Here is a 22,623-nt window from a genome sequence, read left to right as displayed (position 1 = left end):
ATTAACTCTCTGTCTGGGTCCTGTATCAGAACATCAGTTAACTCTCTGTCTGGGTCCTGTATCAGAACATCAGTTAACTCTCTGTTTGGGTCCTGTATCATAAGGTATCATGAACGTATCTCCATCTCTGTCTGTGTGTCTTTACCCAAGACACATACAGGTCAACATTCGTCTGTCTTTGTCTCTTTATCCAGGACAGATGTGCTATCTTAATTTGACCCTGCTTCTCACAGCAGAAAACCAATCCTGCAGCAACAGGAAATGTATTAGTTAATGGACATGTGTAGGGATTGATACATTTCAGTGGAAATTACAAACTTTAGAAGCCTCTGAAAACCTTGAATACAGTACAATTTGCATTTTGCTGAGCAGGAAAATTATCTGGGACAACAGAATGATCAAATTAAGGTAGCACATCTGTATATTCTAACATCTCAGTCTGAGCGTCTTTACCTAGGACATACACTGTATCCTAACCATCTCTTTATCTCCCCATCTGAGCATCTTTACCTAGGACATACACTGTATCCTAACCATCTCTTTATCTCCCCATCTGAGCATCTTTACCTAGGACATACACTGTATCCTGATTCACATACGTCTCTGTCTGTCTGTCAGGGCTCCATCAAGAAGAAGATAGAGAAGTTGAGGAGATGGAGCTCCTGCAGCATAAAGAGGCCTTCTAAGAAGACTAAGACCAGAAGTCTGTCCACCGCTACAGAGGCACCAGAGGAGACCTGGGGGCTCAAGACCCCCGAGAGGAGGAGGCTCAAACCCATCATCGCCTCCGTCTTCGGACAGGTATAATACTGGGACAGGTGGAGCGACTCAACTGTTAGAGTCTTTACCGGTGGGAGTCCTTACCTGGGGGAGTACTTACCTGAGAAAGTCCTATCCTGTTAGAGTCTTTACCTGGGGAAGTCTTTACCTGGGGAAGTCCTTACCTGGGTGAGTCCTTACCTGGGGGAGTCTTTACCTGGGGAAGTCCTTACCTGGGGGAGTCCTTACCTGGGGAAGTCCTTACCTGGGGGAGTCCTTACCTGGGGAAGTCCTTACCTGGGGAAGTCCTTTCCTGTTCGAGTCTTTACCTGGGGATCTCTTTACCTGGGGAAGTCCTTACCTGGGGAAGTCCTTACCTGAGGGAGTCTTTACCTGGGGACGTCCTTACCTGGGGGAGTCCTTACCTGGGGAAGTCCTTACCTGGGGGAGTCTTTACCTGGGGAGTGCTTACCCGAGGAAGTCCTTACCTGGGGGAGTCTTTACCTGGGGAGTCCATACCTGGGGGAGTCCTTACCTGGGGGAGTCCTTACCTGGTGGAGTCCTTACCTGGGGAAGTCTTTACCTGGGGGAGTCTTTACTTGGGGAGTCCTTACCCGAGGGAGTCCTTACCTGGGGGAGTCCTTACCTGAGGAAGTCCTTACCTGGGGGAGTCCTTGCCTGGGGGAATCCTTACCTGGGGGAGTCCTTACCTGAGTAAATCCTTACCTGGGAGAGTCCTTACATGGGGAAGTCCTTAACTGGGGGAGTCCTTACCTGTGGGAGTCCTTACCTGGGAGAGTCCTTACCTGGGGAATTCCTTACCTGGGGGAGTCTTTTCCTGGGAGAGTCCTTACCTGGGGGAGTCCTTACCTACAGATGGCATTCCCTGAGGAAGTCCTTACCTGGGGGAGTCCTTACCTTGGGGAGTCCTTACCTACAGTCCTCCTTACCTGCGAGAGTCCTTACTTGGGGGAGTTCTTACCTGGGGAGACTTTACCTGGGGGAGTTCTTACTTGGGGGAGTCTTTACCTGGGGGAATCATTACCTGGGGGAGTCTTTACCCGAGGGAGTCCATACCTGGGGGAGTCTTTACCCGAGGGAGTCCTTACCTGGGGGAGTCTTTACCTGGGGGAATCCTTACCTGGGGGAGTCTTTACCTGGGGGAATCCTTACCTTGGGGAGTCTTTATCTGGGGGAATCTGTACCTGGGGGAGTCTTTATTTGGGGGAATCTGTACCTGGGGGAGTCCTTACCTGGGAGAGTCCTTACCTGGAGAAGTATTTTCCTGGAGGAGTCCTTACCTGGGGGAGTCCTTACCTGGGGGAGTCCTTACCTACAGACGTCCTTACCTGAGGGGGAGTCTTTACCTGGGGGAATCCTTATCTGGGGGAGTCCTTACCTGAGGAAGTCCTTACCTGGGGGAGTCCTTACCTGGGGGAGTCCTTGCCTTGGGGAGTCCTTGCCTGGGGGAGTCCTTACCTGGGGGAGTCCTTACCTTGGGGAGTCCTTACCTGGGGAAGTCCTTACCTAGGGGAGTCTTTTCCTGGGAGAGTCCTTACCTGGGGGAGTCCTTACCTACAGATGGCATTGCCTGAGGAAGTCCTTACCTTGGGGAGTCCTTACCTACAGACCTCCTTACCTGCGAGCGTCCTTACTTGGGGGAGTTCTTACTTGGTGGAGTCTTTACCTGGGGGAATCCTTACCTGTTGGAGTCTACCTGAGGGAGTGCTAGCCTGGCAGAGTACTTGTCAAGGCATTTAGTTGTAGGTCACTTGACTTGTGAGAGTCCTTATACGTCTGTGACATCTTTACTGTTGGTCTGTCTCTGTAACTTTGGGTTTCTTTACTTGTGACTTATTCCAGTCTGGTTTCATGTGGTTGTATAGAAAAGTAGTTGGAGCACTCTTCTGTGATAATATTAAATGAGAGAAGACACTCACACACAAATAACAATTGTTTAGTCTGTTCAAACACTTTTCCTGGGTTTAGTTCTCAGATGTGGAGTACCTTCACCAAGACCAGAGACATAGTACAAGAGAACGAGAGCTACAGAGAGAGAGAAGAGAGGAGAGAGAGAGGAAAAGAGAGAGAGAGAGAGGAGAGAGAAGAGAGAGGAGAGAGAAGAGAGAAGAGAGAGAGGAAAGGAGAGAAGAGAGAGAGAGAGGAGTGAGAGAGAGAGGAGTGAGAGAGAGAGAGAGAGAGAGAGAGTGGAGAGAGTGAGGAAAAGAGAGAGAGAGGAGAAAGAGAGAAGAGAGAGAAGAGCGAGAGGAGTGAGAGAGAGAGAGAGAGAGAGGAGTGAGAGAGAGAGAGACAGAGAGAGAGAGAGGAGAGAGAGAGAGAGAGTGAATGAAAAGAGAGGTAGGAGAGAGAGGAGAGAGGAGAGAGAGAGAGAGAGAGAGAGAGAGAGAGAGAGCGACAGAGAGAGAGAGGAGAGAGAGAGAGAGTGAGAGACAGAGAGAGAGAGAGAGAGAGAGAGAGAGAGAGAGAGCGACAGAGAGAGTGAATGAAAAGAGAGGGAGGAGAGCAATAAAGAGACGGGAAAATAAAGAGAAAGAGAAGAGAGAATGAATGTCAGTGTTCCTGACCCATTGTTCCCTGGGCCAAGTTTTTCTGCAGGATTAAATGCATTGAAAAATTATGAATAGAACAGGCATCCTCATTGAAGTCAATGATACGACCGTTCCATTAATTCTATTTCTAATCATCTAATCCTATCAGTGACCTCTTGTTCTCAGGGCATAGTGAGTCAGACAAAAGTAATCACCCCAGAGTTGGGATGCCGCTAAATCAGACCTAATCAAACGCTCCCCGCACCCAACTGCCAGATTGGGAAAAAGCTGCAGCAATAAAACAATTCTGATTATGACACCAGGGTTGACCTTACGTAAGGAAGTGTAGTTATCTTATGTAAGCACTGTTCTTAGGGTTTATAGGCAGAGAAAGCATTATAGTGTTTATAGACATGGGAAGCAGTATAGTGTTTATAGACAGAGGAAGCAGTATAGTGTTTATAGACAGAGGAAGCAGTATTGTGTTTATAGGCAGAAGAAGCAGTATAGTGTTTATAGACATGGGAAGCAGTATAGTGTTTATAGACAGAGGAAGCAGTATAGTGTTTATAGGCAGAGGAAGCAGTATAGTGTTTATAGACAGAGGAAGCAGTATAGTGTTTATAGGCATGGGAAGCAGTATAGTGTTTATAGACAGAGGAAGCAGTATTGTGTTTATAGGCATGGGAAGCAGTATAGTGTTTATAGACAGAGGAAGCAGTATTGTGTTTATAGGCAGAGGAAGCAGTATAGTGTTTATAGACATGGGAAGCAGTATAGTGTTTATAGACAGAGGAAGCAGTATTGTGTTTAAAGACATGGGAAGCAGTATAGTGTTAATAGACAGAGGAAGCAGTATAGTGTTTAAAGACATGGGAAGCAGTATTGTGTTTATAGACAGAGGAAGCAGTATAGTGTTTATAGACAGAGGAAGCAGTATAGTGTTTATAGACAGAGGAAGCAGTATAGTGTTTATAGACAGAGGAAGCAGTATAGTGTTTATAGACAGAGGAAGCAGTATAGTGTTTATAGACAGAGGAAGCAGTATAGTGTTAATAGACAGAGGAAGCAGTATAGTGTTTGTAGACAGAGGAAGCAGTATAGTGTTTATAGACAGAGGAAGCAGTATAGTGTTAATAGACAGAGGAAGCAGTATAGTGTTAATAGACAGAGGAAGCAGTATAGTGTTTATAGACAGAGGAAGCAGTATAGTGTTTATAGACAGAGGAAGCAGTATAGTGTTTATAGACAGAGGAAGCAGTATAGTGTTTATAGACAGAGGAAGCAGTATAGTGTTAATAGACAGAGGAAGCAGTATAGTGTTTGTAGACAGAGGAAGCAGTATAGTGTTTATAGACAGAGGAAGCAGTATAGTGTTAATAGACAGAGGAAGCAGTATAGTGTTTGTAGACAGAGGAAGCAGTATAGTGTTTATAGACAGAGGAAGCAGTATAGTGTTTATAGACAGAGGAAGCAGTATAGTGTTAATAGACAGAGGAAGCAGTATAGTGTTTGTAGACAGAGGAAGCAGTATAGTGTTTGTAGACAGAGGAAGCAGTATAGTGTTTATAGACAGAGGAAGCAGTATAGTGTTAATAGACAGAGGAAGCAGTATAGTGTTTATAGACAGAGGAAGCAGTATAGTGTTTATAGGCAGAGGAAGCAGTATAGTGTTTATAGACAGAGGAAGTAGTGTATTATTTATAGATAGAGGAAGCAGTATAGTGTTTATAGACAGAGGAAGTAGTGTATTATTTATAGATAGAGGAAGCAGTATAGTGTTTATAGACAGAGGAAGTAGTGTATTGTGTTTATAGAGAGTGTAGCAGAGCAGCATAGATAGTAGGATTGATTGTTCAAATCAAATCAAATGTATTTGTCACATACACATGGTTAGCAAAAAGTAATATACACAGTATTTCCTGAGCTTTCTTATGTCTCAAAGATATAGGACAGACACTTCAAAACGTTATGATTAATATTTGGACTGTTTGTTTTGCCTTTTCATGAATCTGTTAATTAATTTGTTTCTCTGGACTACTGTAGTAAAGGCCAATTTCCATAGCTGTGGGAAGTAAGGGTGCTGAAGGTGCTGTAAAAATAAGATAAATCATAGATATATACAGTGGGGAGAACAAGTATTTGATACACTGCCGATTTTGCAGGTTTTACTACTTGCAAAGCATCTAGAGGTCTGTAATTTTTATCATAGGTACACTTCAACTGTGAGAGACGGAATCTAAAAATCCAGAAAATCACATTGTATGATTTTTAAGTAATTCATTTGCATTTTATGAGGAAGGTGAGGGATCAGCCCAGAACTACACGGCAGGACCTGGTCAATGATCTGAAGAGAGCTGGGACCACAGTCTGTTTTAGATTCTGTCTCTCACAGTGGAAGTGTACCTATGATACAAATTACAGACCTCTACATGCTCTGTAAGTAGGAAAACCTGCAAAATCGACAGTGAATCAAATACTTGTTCTCCCCACTGTATATATAGACAGACAGTTCAAACAAGCTGAGCTGATCTGACATAGTCGTTTGACAGCTGTCATACAGAATATAAGTGATTATCTCTTTCTATTTCTCTATCCCTCCCTCCCTCTCTCTCACTGTCTTTCTAGCCCACTGTCTTTCTCTCTGGTCTCGCTCTCCTTCTGTCATTGTGGCCCTATTGTAATCCATTCCAATCATTCTAGAACATACCAGACAACGCAAATCTCATATACAGTAGATGAAGAAAACACAATCACACTACACACTACAGGTCTATAGGAAATTATGGAGAGCGTGGGAGTATCAATGGGAAATATGGAACAATCCAGTGAGAGAGAGTGAGAGAGAGTGAGAGTGAGAGAGAGAAATAGAGAGAGAGAAATAGAGAGTGAGAGATAGACATAGAGAGAGCGAGTGAGACGGAGATAGAAGAGATAAGAAGAGAGAGAAAGACAGAAAGAGGGACCATTGTTAAAGTAACAGACTAGATCAGGGGTACGTAACCCTGTACCATGAGTGCTGCAGGAACTGCAGGGTTTTGTTCCAACTAGGCTTCACACCTGACCAACTGAGCTAATTGATCAAACCTGCCCAGAGTGTACAAAGCTATACATGCATGTACCTACTACATATACAAGAACCAACACAATATATATATAATGATGGTATCTTCTGTGATGACAATCTAAAACCTGTCAACTTCCAAATGAACAAGCAACGACATGCTGCTGCTGTTGGCCTCAATGGTTGATGTAGTGTAGAACTATAATATGTGTGTGAGTGTTTGTTTGTTTCACAGTTCATTCTGAGATATCTGATGCCTGGATATGTGTACTAGAGAGAGGGGAGAGGTAGGAGAGGAGGAGAGAGAGGAGAGCAAGGAGAGGAGGAGAGAGAGGAGAGGAGGAGAGGAAAGGAAGGAGATGAGGAGAGGTAGAAGAGAGAGGAGAGGAAGGAAAGGAGGAGATAGAGGAGAGGAGGAGAGAGTGAAGAGGAGGAGAGAGGAAAGAAGGAGAGAGGGAAAAGGAAGGAGAGGAAGAGAGGGGAGAGGAGGAGAGAAAACCAAGGAGGAGAGGAGGAGAGGAAACCAAGGAGGAGAGAGAGGAGAGTGAGGAGAGGAGGAGAGAGAGGAAACAAAGGAGAGGAAGAAAGGAAGGAGAAGAGGAGAGATGAGAGAGAGGAGAGGAGGAGAGAGAGGAAAGGAAGGAGAGGATGAGAGAGAGGAGAGGAAGAGAGGAAACCAAGGAGAGGAGGAGAGAGAGGAAACGAAGGAGAAGAGGAGAGAGAGGAGAGGAGGAGAGGAACAGAGGAAACGAAGGAGAGGAGGAGAGAGTGGAGAGGAGGAGATAGAGGAAAGGGAGGAGAGAGAGGAGAGAAGGAGAGGGGAGAGAGGAGAGGTAGGAGAGAGAGGAGAGGAGGAAAGAGGGGAGAGAAGGAGAGAGGGGAGAGAGGAGAGGAGGAGAGAGAGGAGAGAGGAGAGGAGGAGAGAGAGGAGAGAAGGAGGGAGGGGAGAGAAGAGGAGGAGAGAGAGAAAGGAGGAAAGAGAGGAGAGGAGGAAAGATCGGGGAGATGTATCTTGCAGTGGAAAATATACAAATGTGTCTTTTGATGGAAAACCCATGAGACAGATGAACTAGTGAATGAATCAGTGTTGCGTGAGTCAGTAGGACTAGACAGATGATGACTAGATGTTACAACAGATGAAACACACACAACACAGCAGACTATTGCATTTAACTTGATTAAAGTTCCGCTCAACCTTCAAGAGGCTCAGAGGAAAGGGTCAGGAAGCAGTCACACACGCAGACAGACGCAGGCTCACACACGTAAGAACACACACACGTAGTTACGCAAGCACACACACACACAGACCCAAGCTCTCTGTCTCTCTCTCTCTCTCTCTCTCAAACACACACACACACACACACACACACACACACACACACACACACACACACACACACACACACACACACACACACACACACACACACACACACACACACACGCACGCCTCTGTGCCTTTCCAGAGCATTGTGATCCAGAGTCCAGGTTAAACCAGGGTCAGGATGGCCTGTCTTCTGAACACCATCATAAAGTTGTTGACTCTGTGACATGAGATTGTTATTAAGAAGTGTTTCTTCCCTCTCTCCTGTCATCCTACTATGTCTAAGCCTGCGTCCCAAACTGGCACCCTATTCCCTACATAGTGGACGACTGTTGGGCCCTGGTTAAAAGTAGTGCACTATATAGGGAATAGGGATGCCTTTTGGGATACAACCTAAGAGATCTGTTGTGTTTAATGCCGTTGAAAAGAGGAGACAATCACATTTCCTCTGCTGTTTGATCCGGGGTTACATGTGTTGTTACTTGACTGTAGGTTTATTCCTCAGCTGTGGAAACAACATGACATCACACCGAGGAGTCAGAGGACTATGGTTTTACAGTGTTGTTACTTGACTGTGGGTTTATTCCTCAGCTGTGAACACAACATGACATCACACCGAGGAGTCAGAGGACTATGGTTTTACAGTGTTGTTACTTGACTGTGGGTTTATTCCTCAGCTGTGGAAACAACATGACATCACACCGAGGAGTCAGAGGACTATGGTTTTACAGTGTTGTTACTTGACTGTAGGTTTATTCCTCAGCTGTGAACACAACATGACATCACACCGAGGAGTCAGAGGACTATGGTTTTACATGTGTTGTTACATGACTGTAGGTTTATTCCTCAGCTGTGGACACAACATGACATCACACCGAGGAGTCAGAGGACTATGGTTTTACATGTGAAGTGCTGTTTGCTGAATGTGGACTTTCTTTCCCTGTTCTGTATGAAGCCCTTCAGTTATCAGACATGGTCATTCAGGGGTCGTTCCACGTTGCCTTTCGTCTCCCTTTGATATTTTAAGTAGAAATGATGCACCAATATTGAATTTTAAAATCTTGTTATATTAATTGAAGTGCACTTTAACACAGACCACATGGAGAATTTAATCAATCAGATTTTCTTCTACGAATACAGACTTGCTCCGTGCACCTCTGTGACCTCTAGGAAGATTTTAACCCACCGAACCCTGACGTTTCTCCAAGTTTTCAGCATCATTGTAAAGCCCTATTTATTTGTTGCTTTGAGAAAGTAACTTCTGAATATTATTATTTATTTGATGTGATTAGTGATTCATTTACATCTGTCTCTCATTTTAAAATCAACACCGTCTACGTGAACTGAACTCTCCTTTTAATACGGTGAAACTATTCTCTTTCTTTTCAAAAGAAACCAGAAACCATCGTGGTAAAGCAGGCGAGCTGGTTCTACCCTTCCTGGTCATTTTCTGGTGTGTTGTTTCGTGGAGTGTCAACCTGTAACCCATTAGATAGAGAGGAAGGCTTGAACAATTTCATAAAAAAAATACACATATTGGGTTCAGTTGTCACTTCCTGTTGCACACAACACGCTTCCATTCCTCCTGTCACAAGGAGATTTAAGGCAGACGTAATCGTCAACCCTGTTACGGTCAACCCTGTTTACGGTCAACCCTGTTACGGTCAACCCTGTTACAGTCAACCCTGTTACGGTCAACCCTGTTACGGTCAACCCTGTTACAGTCAACCCTGTTACAGTCAACCCTGTTATTTTATTTGACACTTACTCTAGTCATGTTTTTAGTTAACCTCTTTACAGTGAAGGCTGCTGTGGGGAGGACGGCTCATGATAAAGGCAGGAAACCATGTGTTGGATGTTGTTGATACCTTTACACTTACTCCTCTCCAGCCATTACCACGTGATCATCCTCCCCAAGTAAGGTGCCACCAGCCTCCTGTGGCTCTTTATGACACAATGTTAAAACGAAATCTGATCAAAAGTGTTTTTGGGACCAAAAAGCTACAATTCTCAAAAGGTCCTGAACTGGTGCAACGATCTTTATTTCAGGTAGGCTGCCCTAAGAATGGGTCAACCGGAGGAAGACATGTATATCAATTGCTCAACAGCATTGACTATGATCTGACAGAGCTGGCCTAGTTGGAACCCAAGCCTGCACACTCAGTGGTCTTCAACCGGAGAGTCAGACGATGAATATTGAACTTCGGATTGTGTTAGACTGCCATCTAGTGAGGATTCTCTAGAATGACTGCCTCTAATGGTCTAGATTGAGTACTGCAGCCTCTCATGCAAAACTGGGCTTGGTGCTGTAGTTAGTGTTGGGACGTTCCATTGCAGTTTGCTCTAGATTGATACAGAGAGGGGGAGAGGGAGGGAGGGAGCTCTATCAAAATATGGAGATACAGAATACAGGAAGGGAGAGAGAGGCAGAGAGAGAGAGGGAGACAGAGGGAGTGATAGAGGGAGAGAGAAGTGACAAGGGGGTGAGAGAGAAGAAAGAGAGAGGGGGTGATACAAAGAGCGATAGAACGAGAGAGAGAGATACAGAGGGAGACAGGGAGTGATAGAGGCAGAGAGAGAGAGAGAGAGAGAGAAGAAAGAGAGAGGAGGTGATACGAAGAGCAATAGAACAAGACAGAGAGATACAGAGGGAGGAGTGTGTGTGATTGCCCTTCCAATATGACAATAGGTATTAGTGTTGTGGTGCCCAGCTCTACTTTAATGGCCTGGACACACAGCTACTCTCTACTGTAGTCACCACACTGCTGGTGGAGCACACACACACACAAACACTTTCAGCACAAACTCACACTTACGCAAATTACATTTATGAGGAAAAAAATGGACCATTTCTCAAATGATCATAATGTACAACTTGAACATATTCCAGCAGCAATTTCAGGGCTTATTTGATCATGAAGATATGAAGTACATCATCGTTTTTCATAATACAACTATTACATCATAATTCACTGTGACATTTTCACCCTCATATTCTTCATCCATTTCTCATAATGCTGATACCATCTGTCTCATTTGTGCCAGAATCTTCTTCCCAATCATCCACGGCAAAACGAGACAATGTTGGCTTCTAACTGTTGCTTGACATTCTAACTGTTCCTAGACATTCTAACTATTCCTAGACATTCTAACTGTTCCTAGACATTCTAACGGTTCCTAAACATTCTAAATGTTCCTAGACATTCTAACTGTTCCTAGACATTCTAACTGTTCCTAGACATTCTAACTATTCCTAGACATTCTAACTGTTCTTTGACATTCTAACTGTTCCTAGACATTCTAACTGTTCCTAGACATTCTAAATGTTCCTAGACATTCTAACTGTTCCTAGACATTCTAACTGTTCCTAGACATTCTAACGGTTCCTAGACATTCTAACTGTTCCTAGACATTCTAGCTGTTCCTAGACATTCTAAATGTTCCTAGACATTCTAAACGTTCCTTGACATTCTAACTGTTCCTAGACATTCTAACTGTTCCTAGACATTCTAACGGTTCCTAGACATTCTAACTGTTCCTAGACATTCTAGCTGTTCCTAGACATTCTAAATGTTCCTAGACATTCTAAACGTTCCTTGACATTGCATTCTAAATGTTCTAAAGCAGGAGTCTCATGTAACCCCTGCTTTAAGCAGTATTTAAACTGTATTACTACGCTGGCTGTTTAAATCCAAGCAATGCCTTTATCTTCTGTTGGAACCCAAGTCCTGCTGGGTAGATCCACACAGAAAGAACAGCTGGCCAAGAACCCAAAACATCTGCAAGAGGAGAATATAGAAATAGAATGGATAGAATAAAAATGAGGTGTGAGGTTGACCATGAGGTTAGATTTGAACAGTTAGGAGGCAAAATGAGATGTGAGATTGACCATGAGGTTAGATTTTAACAGTGAGGAGGCAAAATGAGGTGTGAGGTTGACCATGAGGTTAGATTTTAACAGTTAGGAGGCAAAATGAGATGTGAGATTGACCATGAGGTTAGATTTTAACAGTGAGGAGGCAAAATGAGATGTGAGATTGACCATGAGGTTAGATTTTAACAGTTAGGAGGCAAAATGAGATGTGAGATTGACCATGAGGTTAGATTTGAACAGTTAGGAGGCAAAATGAGATGTGAGATTGACCATGAGGTTAGATTTTAACAGTGAGGAGGCAAAATGAGGTGTAAGGTTGACCATGAGGTTAGATTTTAACAGTGAGGAGGCATAGGAGGAAGATGTGCTTTATCTTGCCATAGTGAGGCTTTTTATTTGCTAAGTGAGGATAAATGAGCCGGGGAACTGTACAATTACTTACAAAATCAAATAGGACGATGAACAGAAAGGCAGGTCTAATAAACTGACATGATTAACATAAAACTCTAACAGAAGACCACCAGGGCTTCATTTCCTGTAAAGCCAGCAGCATGCCACCCTGTTATATGTCTGTCTTGCCTGTCTCTCTCAAACAATGGCTTGCTTCTTGTAGCAATACCCATTACCCAGAATGCATCGCAAACCCTACTAATTACCTAATTGACAATCAACTTCAATGACGGTATGAAAATGGAACACAAACACATTCAGGTCATAAACATACATGTTACCACCAAACCACACTTTCAATAATGGTGTTCACATGATTTAAAACAACAAAATTCGTCCCCCGGGAATAAGCTACTACCACAATAACCCTTACCGTAAAAACCCTTACCGTAAAAACCCTTACCGTAAAAACCCTTGCCTCCATTTGACGTCACAACTATGAGCAGGAAATGGACCAAACCCACTTGCATCAATGAGTCAATAAAAGATAATCGTCGACATTTATTTTGTTCTGCTATACCTGGACCTTGTGATCTCCCTTTCCTCTTTCTGACATCTCCTCTCTATCGCTCCCTTTCCTCTTTCTGGCATCTCCTCTCTATCCCTCCCTTTCCTCTTTCTGGCATCTCCTCTCTATCCCTCCCTTTCCTCTTTCTGGCATCTCCTCTCTATCCCTCCCTTTCCTCTTTCTGGCATCTCCTCTCTATCCCTCCCTTTCCTCTTTCTGACATCTCCTCTCTATCCCTCCCTTTCCTCTTTCTGACATCTCCTCTCTATCGCTCCCTTTCCTCTTTCTGATATCTCCTCTCTATCCCTCCCTTTCCTCTTTCTGACATCTCCTCCTCTCTATCCCTCCCTTTCCTCTTTCTGGCATCTCCTCCTCTCTAACCCTCCCTTTCCTTTTTCTGGCATCTCCTCCTCTCTATCCCTCCCTTTCCTCTTTCTGGCATCTCCTCCTCTCTATCCCTCCCTTTCCTCTTTCTGACATCTCCTCCTCTCTATCCCTCCCTTTCCTCTTTCTGACATCTCCTCCTCTCTATCCCTCCCTTTCCTCTTTCTGGCATCTCCTCCTCTCTATCCCTCCCTTTCCTCTTTCTGACATCTCCTCCTCTCTATCCCTCCCTTTCCTCTTTCTGGCATCTCCTCCTCTCTAACCCTCCCTTTCCTCTTTCTGACATCTCCTCCTCTCTATCCCTCCCTTTCCTCTTTCTGACATCTCCTCTCTATCCCTCCCTTTCCTCTTTCTGGCATCTCCTCTCTATCCCTCCCTTTCCTCTTTCTGACATCTCCTCCTCTCTATCCCTCCCTTTCCTCTTTCTGGCATCTCCTCTCTATCCCTCCCTTTCCTCTTTCTGGCATCTCCTCTCTATCCCTCCCTTTCCTCTTTCTGACATCTCCTCTCTATCCCTCCCTTTCCTCTTTCTGACATCTCCTCTCTATCCCTCCATTTCCTCTTTCTGGCATCTCCTCCTCTCCATCCCTTTTTTTCTACTAGTCCCATCGCTCTATTCCTTTAATCTGAAATGTTGAGGATTAAAAAGGCATCCCGTTTCCCCTCTAATTCCCCCCCCCCCTCCCTCTCAATTCTGTCAAACTGGTGATTTGCAGAGTGAGTGAGTGAGTGAGGAAAAGAACGATAAAGGGCTGATATTGACTAAATTGAGGGTAATCAAGGGAACATAAATGGAGTGAAAGAGAAAGAGAGAGAGAGAGAGATAGAGAGAGAGAGAGAGAGAGAGGGAGAGAGAGAGAGAAATAAACCGACTATAGAATCACCTTGCTCTCCTAATCCTGCCGGTAGCACCATGTGTGAGGGTTCCCACCAATTCAAGGAGCGTTGACCAGAGACACATGGCGACCGCATGGCAACCTAGTCTCTCAATAGACCAATCGAATCATTGATTCAGCAGTTAGGAGGACCTCATTGGCTGGATTATTATCTTGATTATCATTAACATCAGTAGTGTTCTATTGGTGGCTGAAGAGCTCAATTCTGGGATAGATTAGAACTTTAGGTTTGGGCCGGGACTTTGGCTGGAGAGTTTATGTAATAGCTAACTGGAGAGAGGGAGGGAGAGAGAGGAGAGGGACGGGGCACAGGACAGAGGGAAAGAGAGGGGGAGGAGAGGAGGACTCAGAGAGAAAGAAAAGCTGATGGGAAATAAGAGAAGCAAAATGAGGAAGGTAAGGGATTATTCCTCAATTATTTACTGTCGTTTAGATTATTTGTGTATTTAGTATTGGAGATCTATTGATTCTATAGATGTGAGAGAGACAGACGTATATTTTCTTTTTTTACTGTAGGCGGTGTGAAAGTTACCTTTCTAAGACTTGCAATGTGCATGACTTCAAAAAAATCTACATTGTTTCTTGAACATTGACTGTTAGCTGAATCAGAAATATCATTTTTTAAATGTTTATTAGCATTGACGACACTGAGTTGACTGTACAGAATATTGGTTCATACACGCTGCTAGGAACGACTGAAACCAGGAAGCATTGCTACTTTAGTGATCTGGTCTACAGCCTAGTGTGTCTTAGAACAATAAGGAACAGGGCTGAACAACTGCTTCACTCACCTGCCATTTTTATTGGCTGAACACACCTTTTCTGATCATTCTGATTGGTTGGCATGTGGTTGGTTAACCGATTTGATTGGTTCCCCTCCCTAAGGGGGTATTGCCCTCGGAGGGGAGCGGAGCCCCATTGGCTGCGGCGGCAATGCCGGGGGGTGTGGGGGCCCTGGAGGAAGAAGAGGAGGAAGATGAAAGGAGAAGAGTGTTTGAGGAGCCGTTGTGTGCTGTGGTCCAGAACTGCACCGTTCTACACAACATCGTGGGCCCCGCCTGCATCTTCCTCAGAGAGGCGTTCATTCAGAGCCAGCTCGTATGTAACCTTACAGAGATACACACACACACACACACACACACACACTCTAAAGTAAACTACATACTATACTGATATAATAGTCATCCATTTATCGATTTCAGACATTTTGTCTGAACAAATCACCAGTTCTCTGTGATCCTTGACAAACTTTTAAAAGAGTGTAACACCATATCAGCTTGTACGTTCACCAAGATCTGACATCCATCCCATAATATCATTACCATCATGATCCCTTCATCAAACGTCACCCTGTCCACAGCTCTGATCCTATCCACAGCTCTGATCCTATCCACTCACCACCCTGTCCACAGCTATGATCCTATCCACTCACCACCCTGTCCACAGCTCTGATCCTATCCACTCACCACCCTGTCCACAGCTCTGATCCTACCAACTCACCACCCTGTCCACAGCTCTGATCCTATCCACTCACCACCCTGTCCACAACTCTGATCCTATCCTCAGCTCTGATCCTATCCCCTCACCACCCTGTCCACAGCTCTGATCATATCCACTCACCACCCTATCCACAGCAATGATCATATCCACTCACCACCCTGTCCACAGGTCTGATCCTATCCACTCACCACCCTGTCCACAGCTCTGATCCTATCCACTCACCACCCTGTCCACAGCTCTGATCCTATCCACTCACCACCCTATCCACAGCTCTGATCCTATCCACTCACCACCCTATCCACAGCTCTGATCCTATCCACTCACCACCCTATCCACAGCTCTGATCCTATCCACTCACCACCCTATCCACAGCTCTGATCCTATCCACAGCTCTGATCCTATCCACAGCTCTGATCCTATCCACTCACCACCCTGTCCACAGCTCTGATCCTATCCACTCACCACCCTATCCACAGCTCTGATCCTATCCACAGCTCTGATCCTATCCACTCACCACTCTGTACACAGCTCTGATCCTATCCACAGCTCTGATCCTATCCACTCACCACCCTGTCCACAGCTCTGATCCTACCCACAGCTCTGATCCTATCCACTCACCACCCTGTACACAGCTCTGATCCTATCCACTCATCACCCTGTCCACAGCTCTGATCCTACCCACAGCTCTGATCCTATCCACAGCTCTGATCCTATCCACCCACCACCCTATCCACAGCTCTGATCCTATCCACAGCTCTGATCCTATCCACTCACAACCCTGTCCACAGCTCTGATCCTATCCACAGCTCTGATCCTATCCCCTCACCACCCTATCCACAGCTCTTATCCTATCCACAGCTCTGATCCTTTCCCCTCACCACCCTATCCACAGCTCTTATCCTATCCACAGCTCTGATATTATCCACTCATCACCCTATCCACAGCTCTGATCGTACCCACTCAACACCCTGTCCACAGCTCTGATCCTATCCACTCACCACCCTGTCCACAGCTCTGATCCTATCCACATCTCCGATCCTATCCACTCACCACCCTGTCCACAGCTCTGATCCTATCCACAGCTCTGATCCTATCCACTCACCACCGTGTCCACAGCTCTGTTCCTATCCACAGCTCTGATCCTATCCACAGCTCTGTTCCTGTCCACAGCTCTGATCCTATCCACAGCTCTGATCCCATCCACAGCTCTGATCCTATCCACTCACCACCCTGTCCACAGCTCTGTTCCTATCCACAGCTCTGATCCTATCCACAGCTCTGATCCCATCCACAGCTCTGATTCTATCCACTCACCACCCTGTCCACAGCAATAATCATATCCACTCACCATCCTGTCCACAGCTCTGATCCTATCCACTCACCACCCTGTCCACAGCTCTGATCCTATCCACATCTCTGATCCTATCCACTCACCATCCTATCCACAGCTCTGATCATATTCACAGCTCTGATCCTATCCACTGCTCTGATCCTATCCACTCACCACCCTATCCACAGCTCTGATCCTAACCACAGCTCTGATACTATCCACTCGCCACCCTATCCACAGCTCTGATACTATCCACAGCTCTGATACTATCCACTCACCACCCTATCCACAGCTCTGATACTATCCACTCACCACCCTGTCCACAGCTCTGATACTATCCACTCACCACCCTGTCCACAGCTCTGATCCTATCCACAGCTCTGATCCTATCCACTCACCACCGTGTCCACAGCTCTGATCCTATCCACAGCTCTGATCCTATCCACAGCTCTGTTCCTATCCACAGCTCTGATCCTATCCACAGCTCTGATCCCATCCACAGCTCTGATCCTATCCACTCACCACCCTGTCCACAGCTCTGTTCCTATCCACAGCTCTGATCCTATCCACAGCTCTGTTCCTATCCACAGCTCTGTTCCTATCCACAGCTCTGATCCTATCCACAGCTCTGATCCCATCCACAGCTCTGATTCTATCCACTCACCACCCTGTCCACAGCAATAATCATATCCACTCACCATCCTGTCCACAGCTCTGATTCTATCCACTCACCACCCTGTCCACAGCAATAATCATATCCACTCACCATCCTGTCCACAGCTCTGATACTATCCACTCACCACCCTGTCCACAGCTCTGATCCTATCCACATCTCTGATCCTATCCACTCACCATCCTATCCACAGCTCTGATCATATTCACAGCTCTGATCCTATCCACTGCTCTGATCCTATCCACTCACCACCGTGTCCACAGCTCTGATCCTATCCACAGCTCTGATCCTATCCACAGCTCTGTTCCTATCCACAGCTCTGATACTATCCACAGCTCTGATACTATCCACTCACCACCCTATCCACAGCTCTGATACTATCCACTCACCACCCTGTCCACAGCTCTGATACTATCCACTCACCACCCTGTCCACAGCTCTGATCCTATCCACAGCTCTGATCCTATCCACTCACCACCCTGTCCACAGCTCTGATCCTACCCACAGCTCTGATCCTATCCACTCACCACCCTGTACACAGCTCTGATCCTATCCACAGCTCTGATCCTATCCACAGCTCTGATACTATCCACTCAATATTAGGTTATATTTCTATGACACCAGCATCACCCCTGTGACATCGTCATCACCATTACATTCTGAGCAGCATGATTGGAGGAAACCACTTCTACATCATCTCCACCAAAGACCATCTGGCAACCCTGTGAGTGTCTCATATCCATTGAATCTGCTATGAATCGTTGTTAGTAATGGCTTATTTACTTTACATATAGAGCACCGTGCAACATTATTTTAGCAAGCAACACGTTCAATGGTAGACCACATCCTGCTGTGTTTTATGTCAGAATCTCCCATCGTGAAGTGGGAATAATACTGTGAAATTGTAACAATGATGATAATGTCCAATTAGTGTAAGAGCTGTTTGAAAAGAGCACATTGAAAATTCAGCTTGTTTTGCATGGGTGGATTTTTGGCCTGCCTGGCGACATCACCAGTTGATTTAAGTTAATAGACCAATAGCAAAGGGAGATTCAAACCTCACTGCCAATAACAGCTATTCTTCAGGTTACATTTGCCTCCCATTTGTCTCAATGTCTTGCTCAGACCACTCCCAGACTTTCCTAGCAAGCGTATTGCTTGAGAAACGTCATTTAGCTAAAAAGCCACTTTTTGATCATTTTAATTAAAAACAATTACAGTAAGGAATACTTCGGAATTTTTGCACTTCCCAAGAGTTAGATGAACTTGTGTATACCATTTTTATGTCTGCATGCAGTTTGAAGGAAGCAATGACTGCATGCTAGCTGTACCTGTAGACTTCCAGCCATTGCTCTAACACTACTTAGCATTGGCTTGGAAAACTACCTCTAACTTCCTTAATACTGGACGCAGAGACATACAAAAAAAAGGTATCCACGAGTTGATCTGACTCTGGGGAAGTAGATAAAGGGAACAGTACCAAAACCCTGAAGGATCCCTTTAATTGATACCCAGAAAGGACTTGATCGAGATAAAATCCTTAAAGTTCCTACGTTTTGAGAAGAACAAACAAAGATAAAAGAGAACGAAGTCCTAGAACAGATTGTTCTGTAGATGTTGTTGAAGTGTGTGGCGATGACATGGTCAGTGGTCAGCCTGTTTCTCAACTTTGTAATTTAGATGATGGATTCATCTCCTGCTCACCGAGCGAGCAGCGTCTGATATGGCCTCTTATTCCAGATGAATGTCTTTGTTCGAGTGAGAAGAGATCATATTGGATCAGTCCCAAGTGGCACCCTATTCCCTATTTAGTGCACTACTTTTAACCAGGGCTCTGGTCAAAAGTAGTGCACTACATAGGGAATAGGGTGCCATTTTGTACACATCCATAATCACACACATAGGGGAGTAATTTCCTGATAGCAGCTATGCTAGGCTAATGCTAAGTACTATTAGCCAGGTGTTTTTTTCCCATTTGGGCCAGATACTTAAGAGTAACTGACGAGCTAGCACTTGATAGAGGATCTGTCCTTAGATGAACTGTTGGGGAGAAATATCACATGTGGGGAGATGGTGTGGTTTTGATTCAGTCATTATGAGTTGGAGATGCTTATTAGTGATGGGTATTTCATGAACCAACAGCTTTTTTTGATGAACGTTGGAAATCGAATCGCATTAGTGAAAGAGCCGTTCATTTGGCGCCCTGATTTGCATACTGCTCTTACTGCTTTATGAGCTCAAAACAATGATTATCTGCAGATACGTTACAGCAACATTATCTAACGTTACAACATTATCTAACGTTACAACATTATCTAACGTTACAACATTATCTAACGTTACAACATTATCTAACGTTACAACATTATCTAATGTTACAACATTATCTAACGTTACAACATTATCTAACGTTACAACATTATCTAACGTTACAACATTATCTAACGTTACAACATCATCTAAAGAGGGTGAATCTTCACTGCAGAAACAATACATAGCGGGGACAGCACGTCATTCTGGTCGCTCATTTTAGCAATGCGTAACAAAAATTGCAGCAGATCTACGTGAACACTTTGTCCAGGTAAAAAAATGCATTTGAATATGCATCTAACGGTCTGATATAATGGTAGCATACTTTTTTGGGCTTTACGTTAGAGATGTTTCAATGTGTCTGAAGAGCGGTTCGGCAACCAAACAATGCGCCTCACAGAAAAGTTTCAGGAACGCCCATCCCTCATGCTGATAGGAGGCCAGCATAGAGGCATGTGGGCAGGGATTGGTCAATTTGAAAGCGATGGACCGTTTGAACCAACCACAGAGTGTAGTACTGCTATCTATACAGGGCTGCCAATCGATCAGATCATTAGAACCTCTTCTACAAAGGTTTGACCTAAAAGCTACAAAGGCGAGGAGGGTAAATGGCAGGGATTCGGACCATTTGAACCACTCATGTTATTATGAGTTAGAATGGCATAAGGGTTAATAGTCTATTGATACTGAACACAAAGTACTGGTTATGTAATCCTACAATCCCCTGTTCTCTGAAATGGAGAGGAAAGCTGATCTCATGTCTGAGACCAGTTGGAGGTGTCTGTAGGTCCAGAGTGGATTTATGAGCTATGATGGTGCATATTGCTAGGGATATGAACCTATAAGAGCTATGATGGTGCATATTGCTGGGGATATGAACCTATAAGAGCTATGATGGTGCATATTGCTAGGGATATGAACCTATAAGAGCTATGATGATGCGTATTGCTGGGGATATGAACCTATACGAGCTGTGATGATGCATATTGCTGGGGATATGAACCTATAAGAGCTATGATGATGCGTATTGCTGGGGATATTTACCTATAAGAGCTGTGATGATGCGTATTGCTGGGGATATGAACCAATAAGAGCTATGATGATGCGTATTGCTGGGGATTTGAACCTATAAGTCCAACCAAGCCCCAACACCTTGGTTGGAAGGTGAAAGTCTAAATACAATTGTGTGTGTCTGTGTGTAAACAAGTCGATGAGCATAGTGCCTATCATCATTAGTAATTTATCTTGATGAGCATAGTGCCTATCATTAGTAATTTATCTTGATACTGTTTAGCATACATACAATCTCTCTCCTGTTCACTCTAATCCAATCCTGTTGTATTACTATTCCTGGTGATGTGGTTGTGATGTCATTGGCTGTCAGTCACAGAACAGAGCAGAAGACAGAACACGTGTGAAACAAGGCCATCGGGACACATTCCAAACTCTCCAGCCACCCTAGAAAGCACACGGCCGGGAGGAAATGGGTGTGCTTAGGGTAATTGTTTCAACAAAAGTAGAGAAAAACTCTCAATTGCTGTGAATTAGAACCCATTGTGCATTTAGATTACATCATAGTATTAACACTGACGTTCGGGTCATCATTCAAATGACGTGTTATTAGTCACGTGCTTAGCAGATGTTATTGCGGGTGGAGCAAAAGGCTTGTTTGTGGGTGTAGGGAAATTCTTTCTGACATTCATCAGAAAGAATGACAAAGCTTTTGATATCATTGAGATAAATGATGGACTTTGAGTTTGTGAACGAGAGATGTGTGCCCTTACTTTTAGCAAGCAGATGTTGCTTATTATGGCTGCGTCATCACCTCAGCATCAGTAGAGCTGCGACTATCCTCCACCATCCAAACTCAACATCGTACATGCATCCTATAGAAGTATCTCTGGTTTAGGACTCAAAACATTACTGCATTTATTTTTAATTTGTATTTAACTAGGCAAGTCAGTTAAGAACAAACTCTTATTTACAATGACGGCCTACCAAAAGGCTAAAGGCCTCCTGCGGGGATTGGGGCCGGGGATTAAAATAAATAAATGAAAACAATATAAATAGGACAAAACACACATCACAACAAGAGAGACAACACAACACTACATGAAGAGAGACCTAAGACAACAACATAGCAAGGCAGCAACACATGACAACACAGAATGGTAGGAACAAAACATAACATGGTAGCAACACAACATGGTAGCAGCACAAAACATGGTACAAACATTATTGGGCACAGTCAACAGCACAAAGGTCAAGAAGGTAGAGACAACAGTACATCACACTTAGCAGCCACAACTGTCAGTAAGAGTGTCCATGATTGAGTCTTCGAATGACATTGAGATAAAACTGTCCAGTTTGAGTGTTTGTTGCAGCTCATTTCAGTCGTTAGCTGCAGCGAACTGAAAAGAGGTGTATATCCTACAGAAAACTTCCTGGGTTAGGACTCTTTATTTAGCTAATTATGTAACTTCTGAAGGTAATTGTTTGCACCAGATGTTATTTAGGGGCTTCATAGCAAACGGGTGAATACATAAGAATGGACCACTTTTCAGTAAAGTCATTTTTTAAAATTTCACTTCACCAATTTGGACTATTTTGTGAATGTCCATTACATGAAATCCAAATAAAAATATATTTAAATGACAGGTTGTAATGGAACAAAATAGGAAAAACACCAAGGGGATGAATACTTTTGCAAAGCACTGTATCTCTGGTTTAGGACTCAATACGTTACTGTAACATACAATTGAAGTCGGAAGTTTACATACAATTAGGTTGGAGTCATTAAATCTTGTTTTCAACAACTCCACAAATTTCTTGTTAAAAAACTATAGCTTTGGCAAGTCGGTTAGGACATCTACTTTGTGCATGACAAGTAATTTTTCCAAAAATTGCTTACAGATTATTTCATTTATATTTCACTGTATCACAATTCCAGTCGGTCAGAAGTTAACATACACTATGTTGACTGCGCCTTTAAACAGCTTGGA

The 22,623-nt window shown here is 44.2% G+C and overlaps 1 long non-coding RNA gene across 1 annotated transcript; it reads right to left on the bottom strand.

Annotated features, from left to right (window-relative positions):
• Window positions 1-10,507: 10,507 nt before the first annotated feature.
• Window positions 10,508-14,899, bottom strand: LOC118936780. The gene is made up of 2 exons (XR_005034237.1): window positions 14,600-14,899; window positions 10,508-11,475 (listed from the first exon to the last, which is right to left on the bottom strand). It is a non-coding gene; the product is annotated as an uncharacterized LOC118936780 (long non-coding RNA).
• Window positions 14,900-22,623: the final 7,724 nt, after the last annotated feature.

Source organism: Oncorhynchus mykiss, chromosome 10, assembly GCF_013265735.2.
Source record: "Oncorhynchus mykiss isolate Arlee chromosome 10, USDA_OmykA_1.1, whole genome shotgun sequence".
Classification (NCBI taxonomy): domain Eukaryota; kingdom Metazoa; phylum Chordata; class Actinopteri; order Salmoniformes; family Salmonidae; genus Oncorhynchus; species Oncorhynchus mykiss.
Note: the sequence above shows the minus strand (reverse complement) of the source record. Positions and strands in the feature narration are given on the sequence as shown.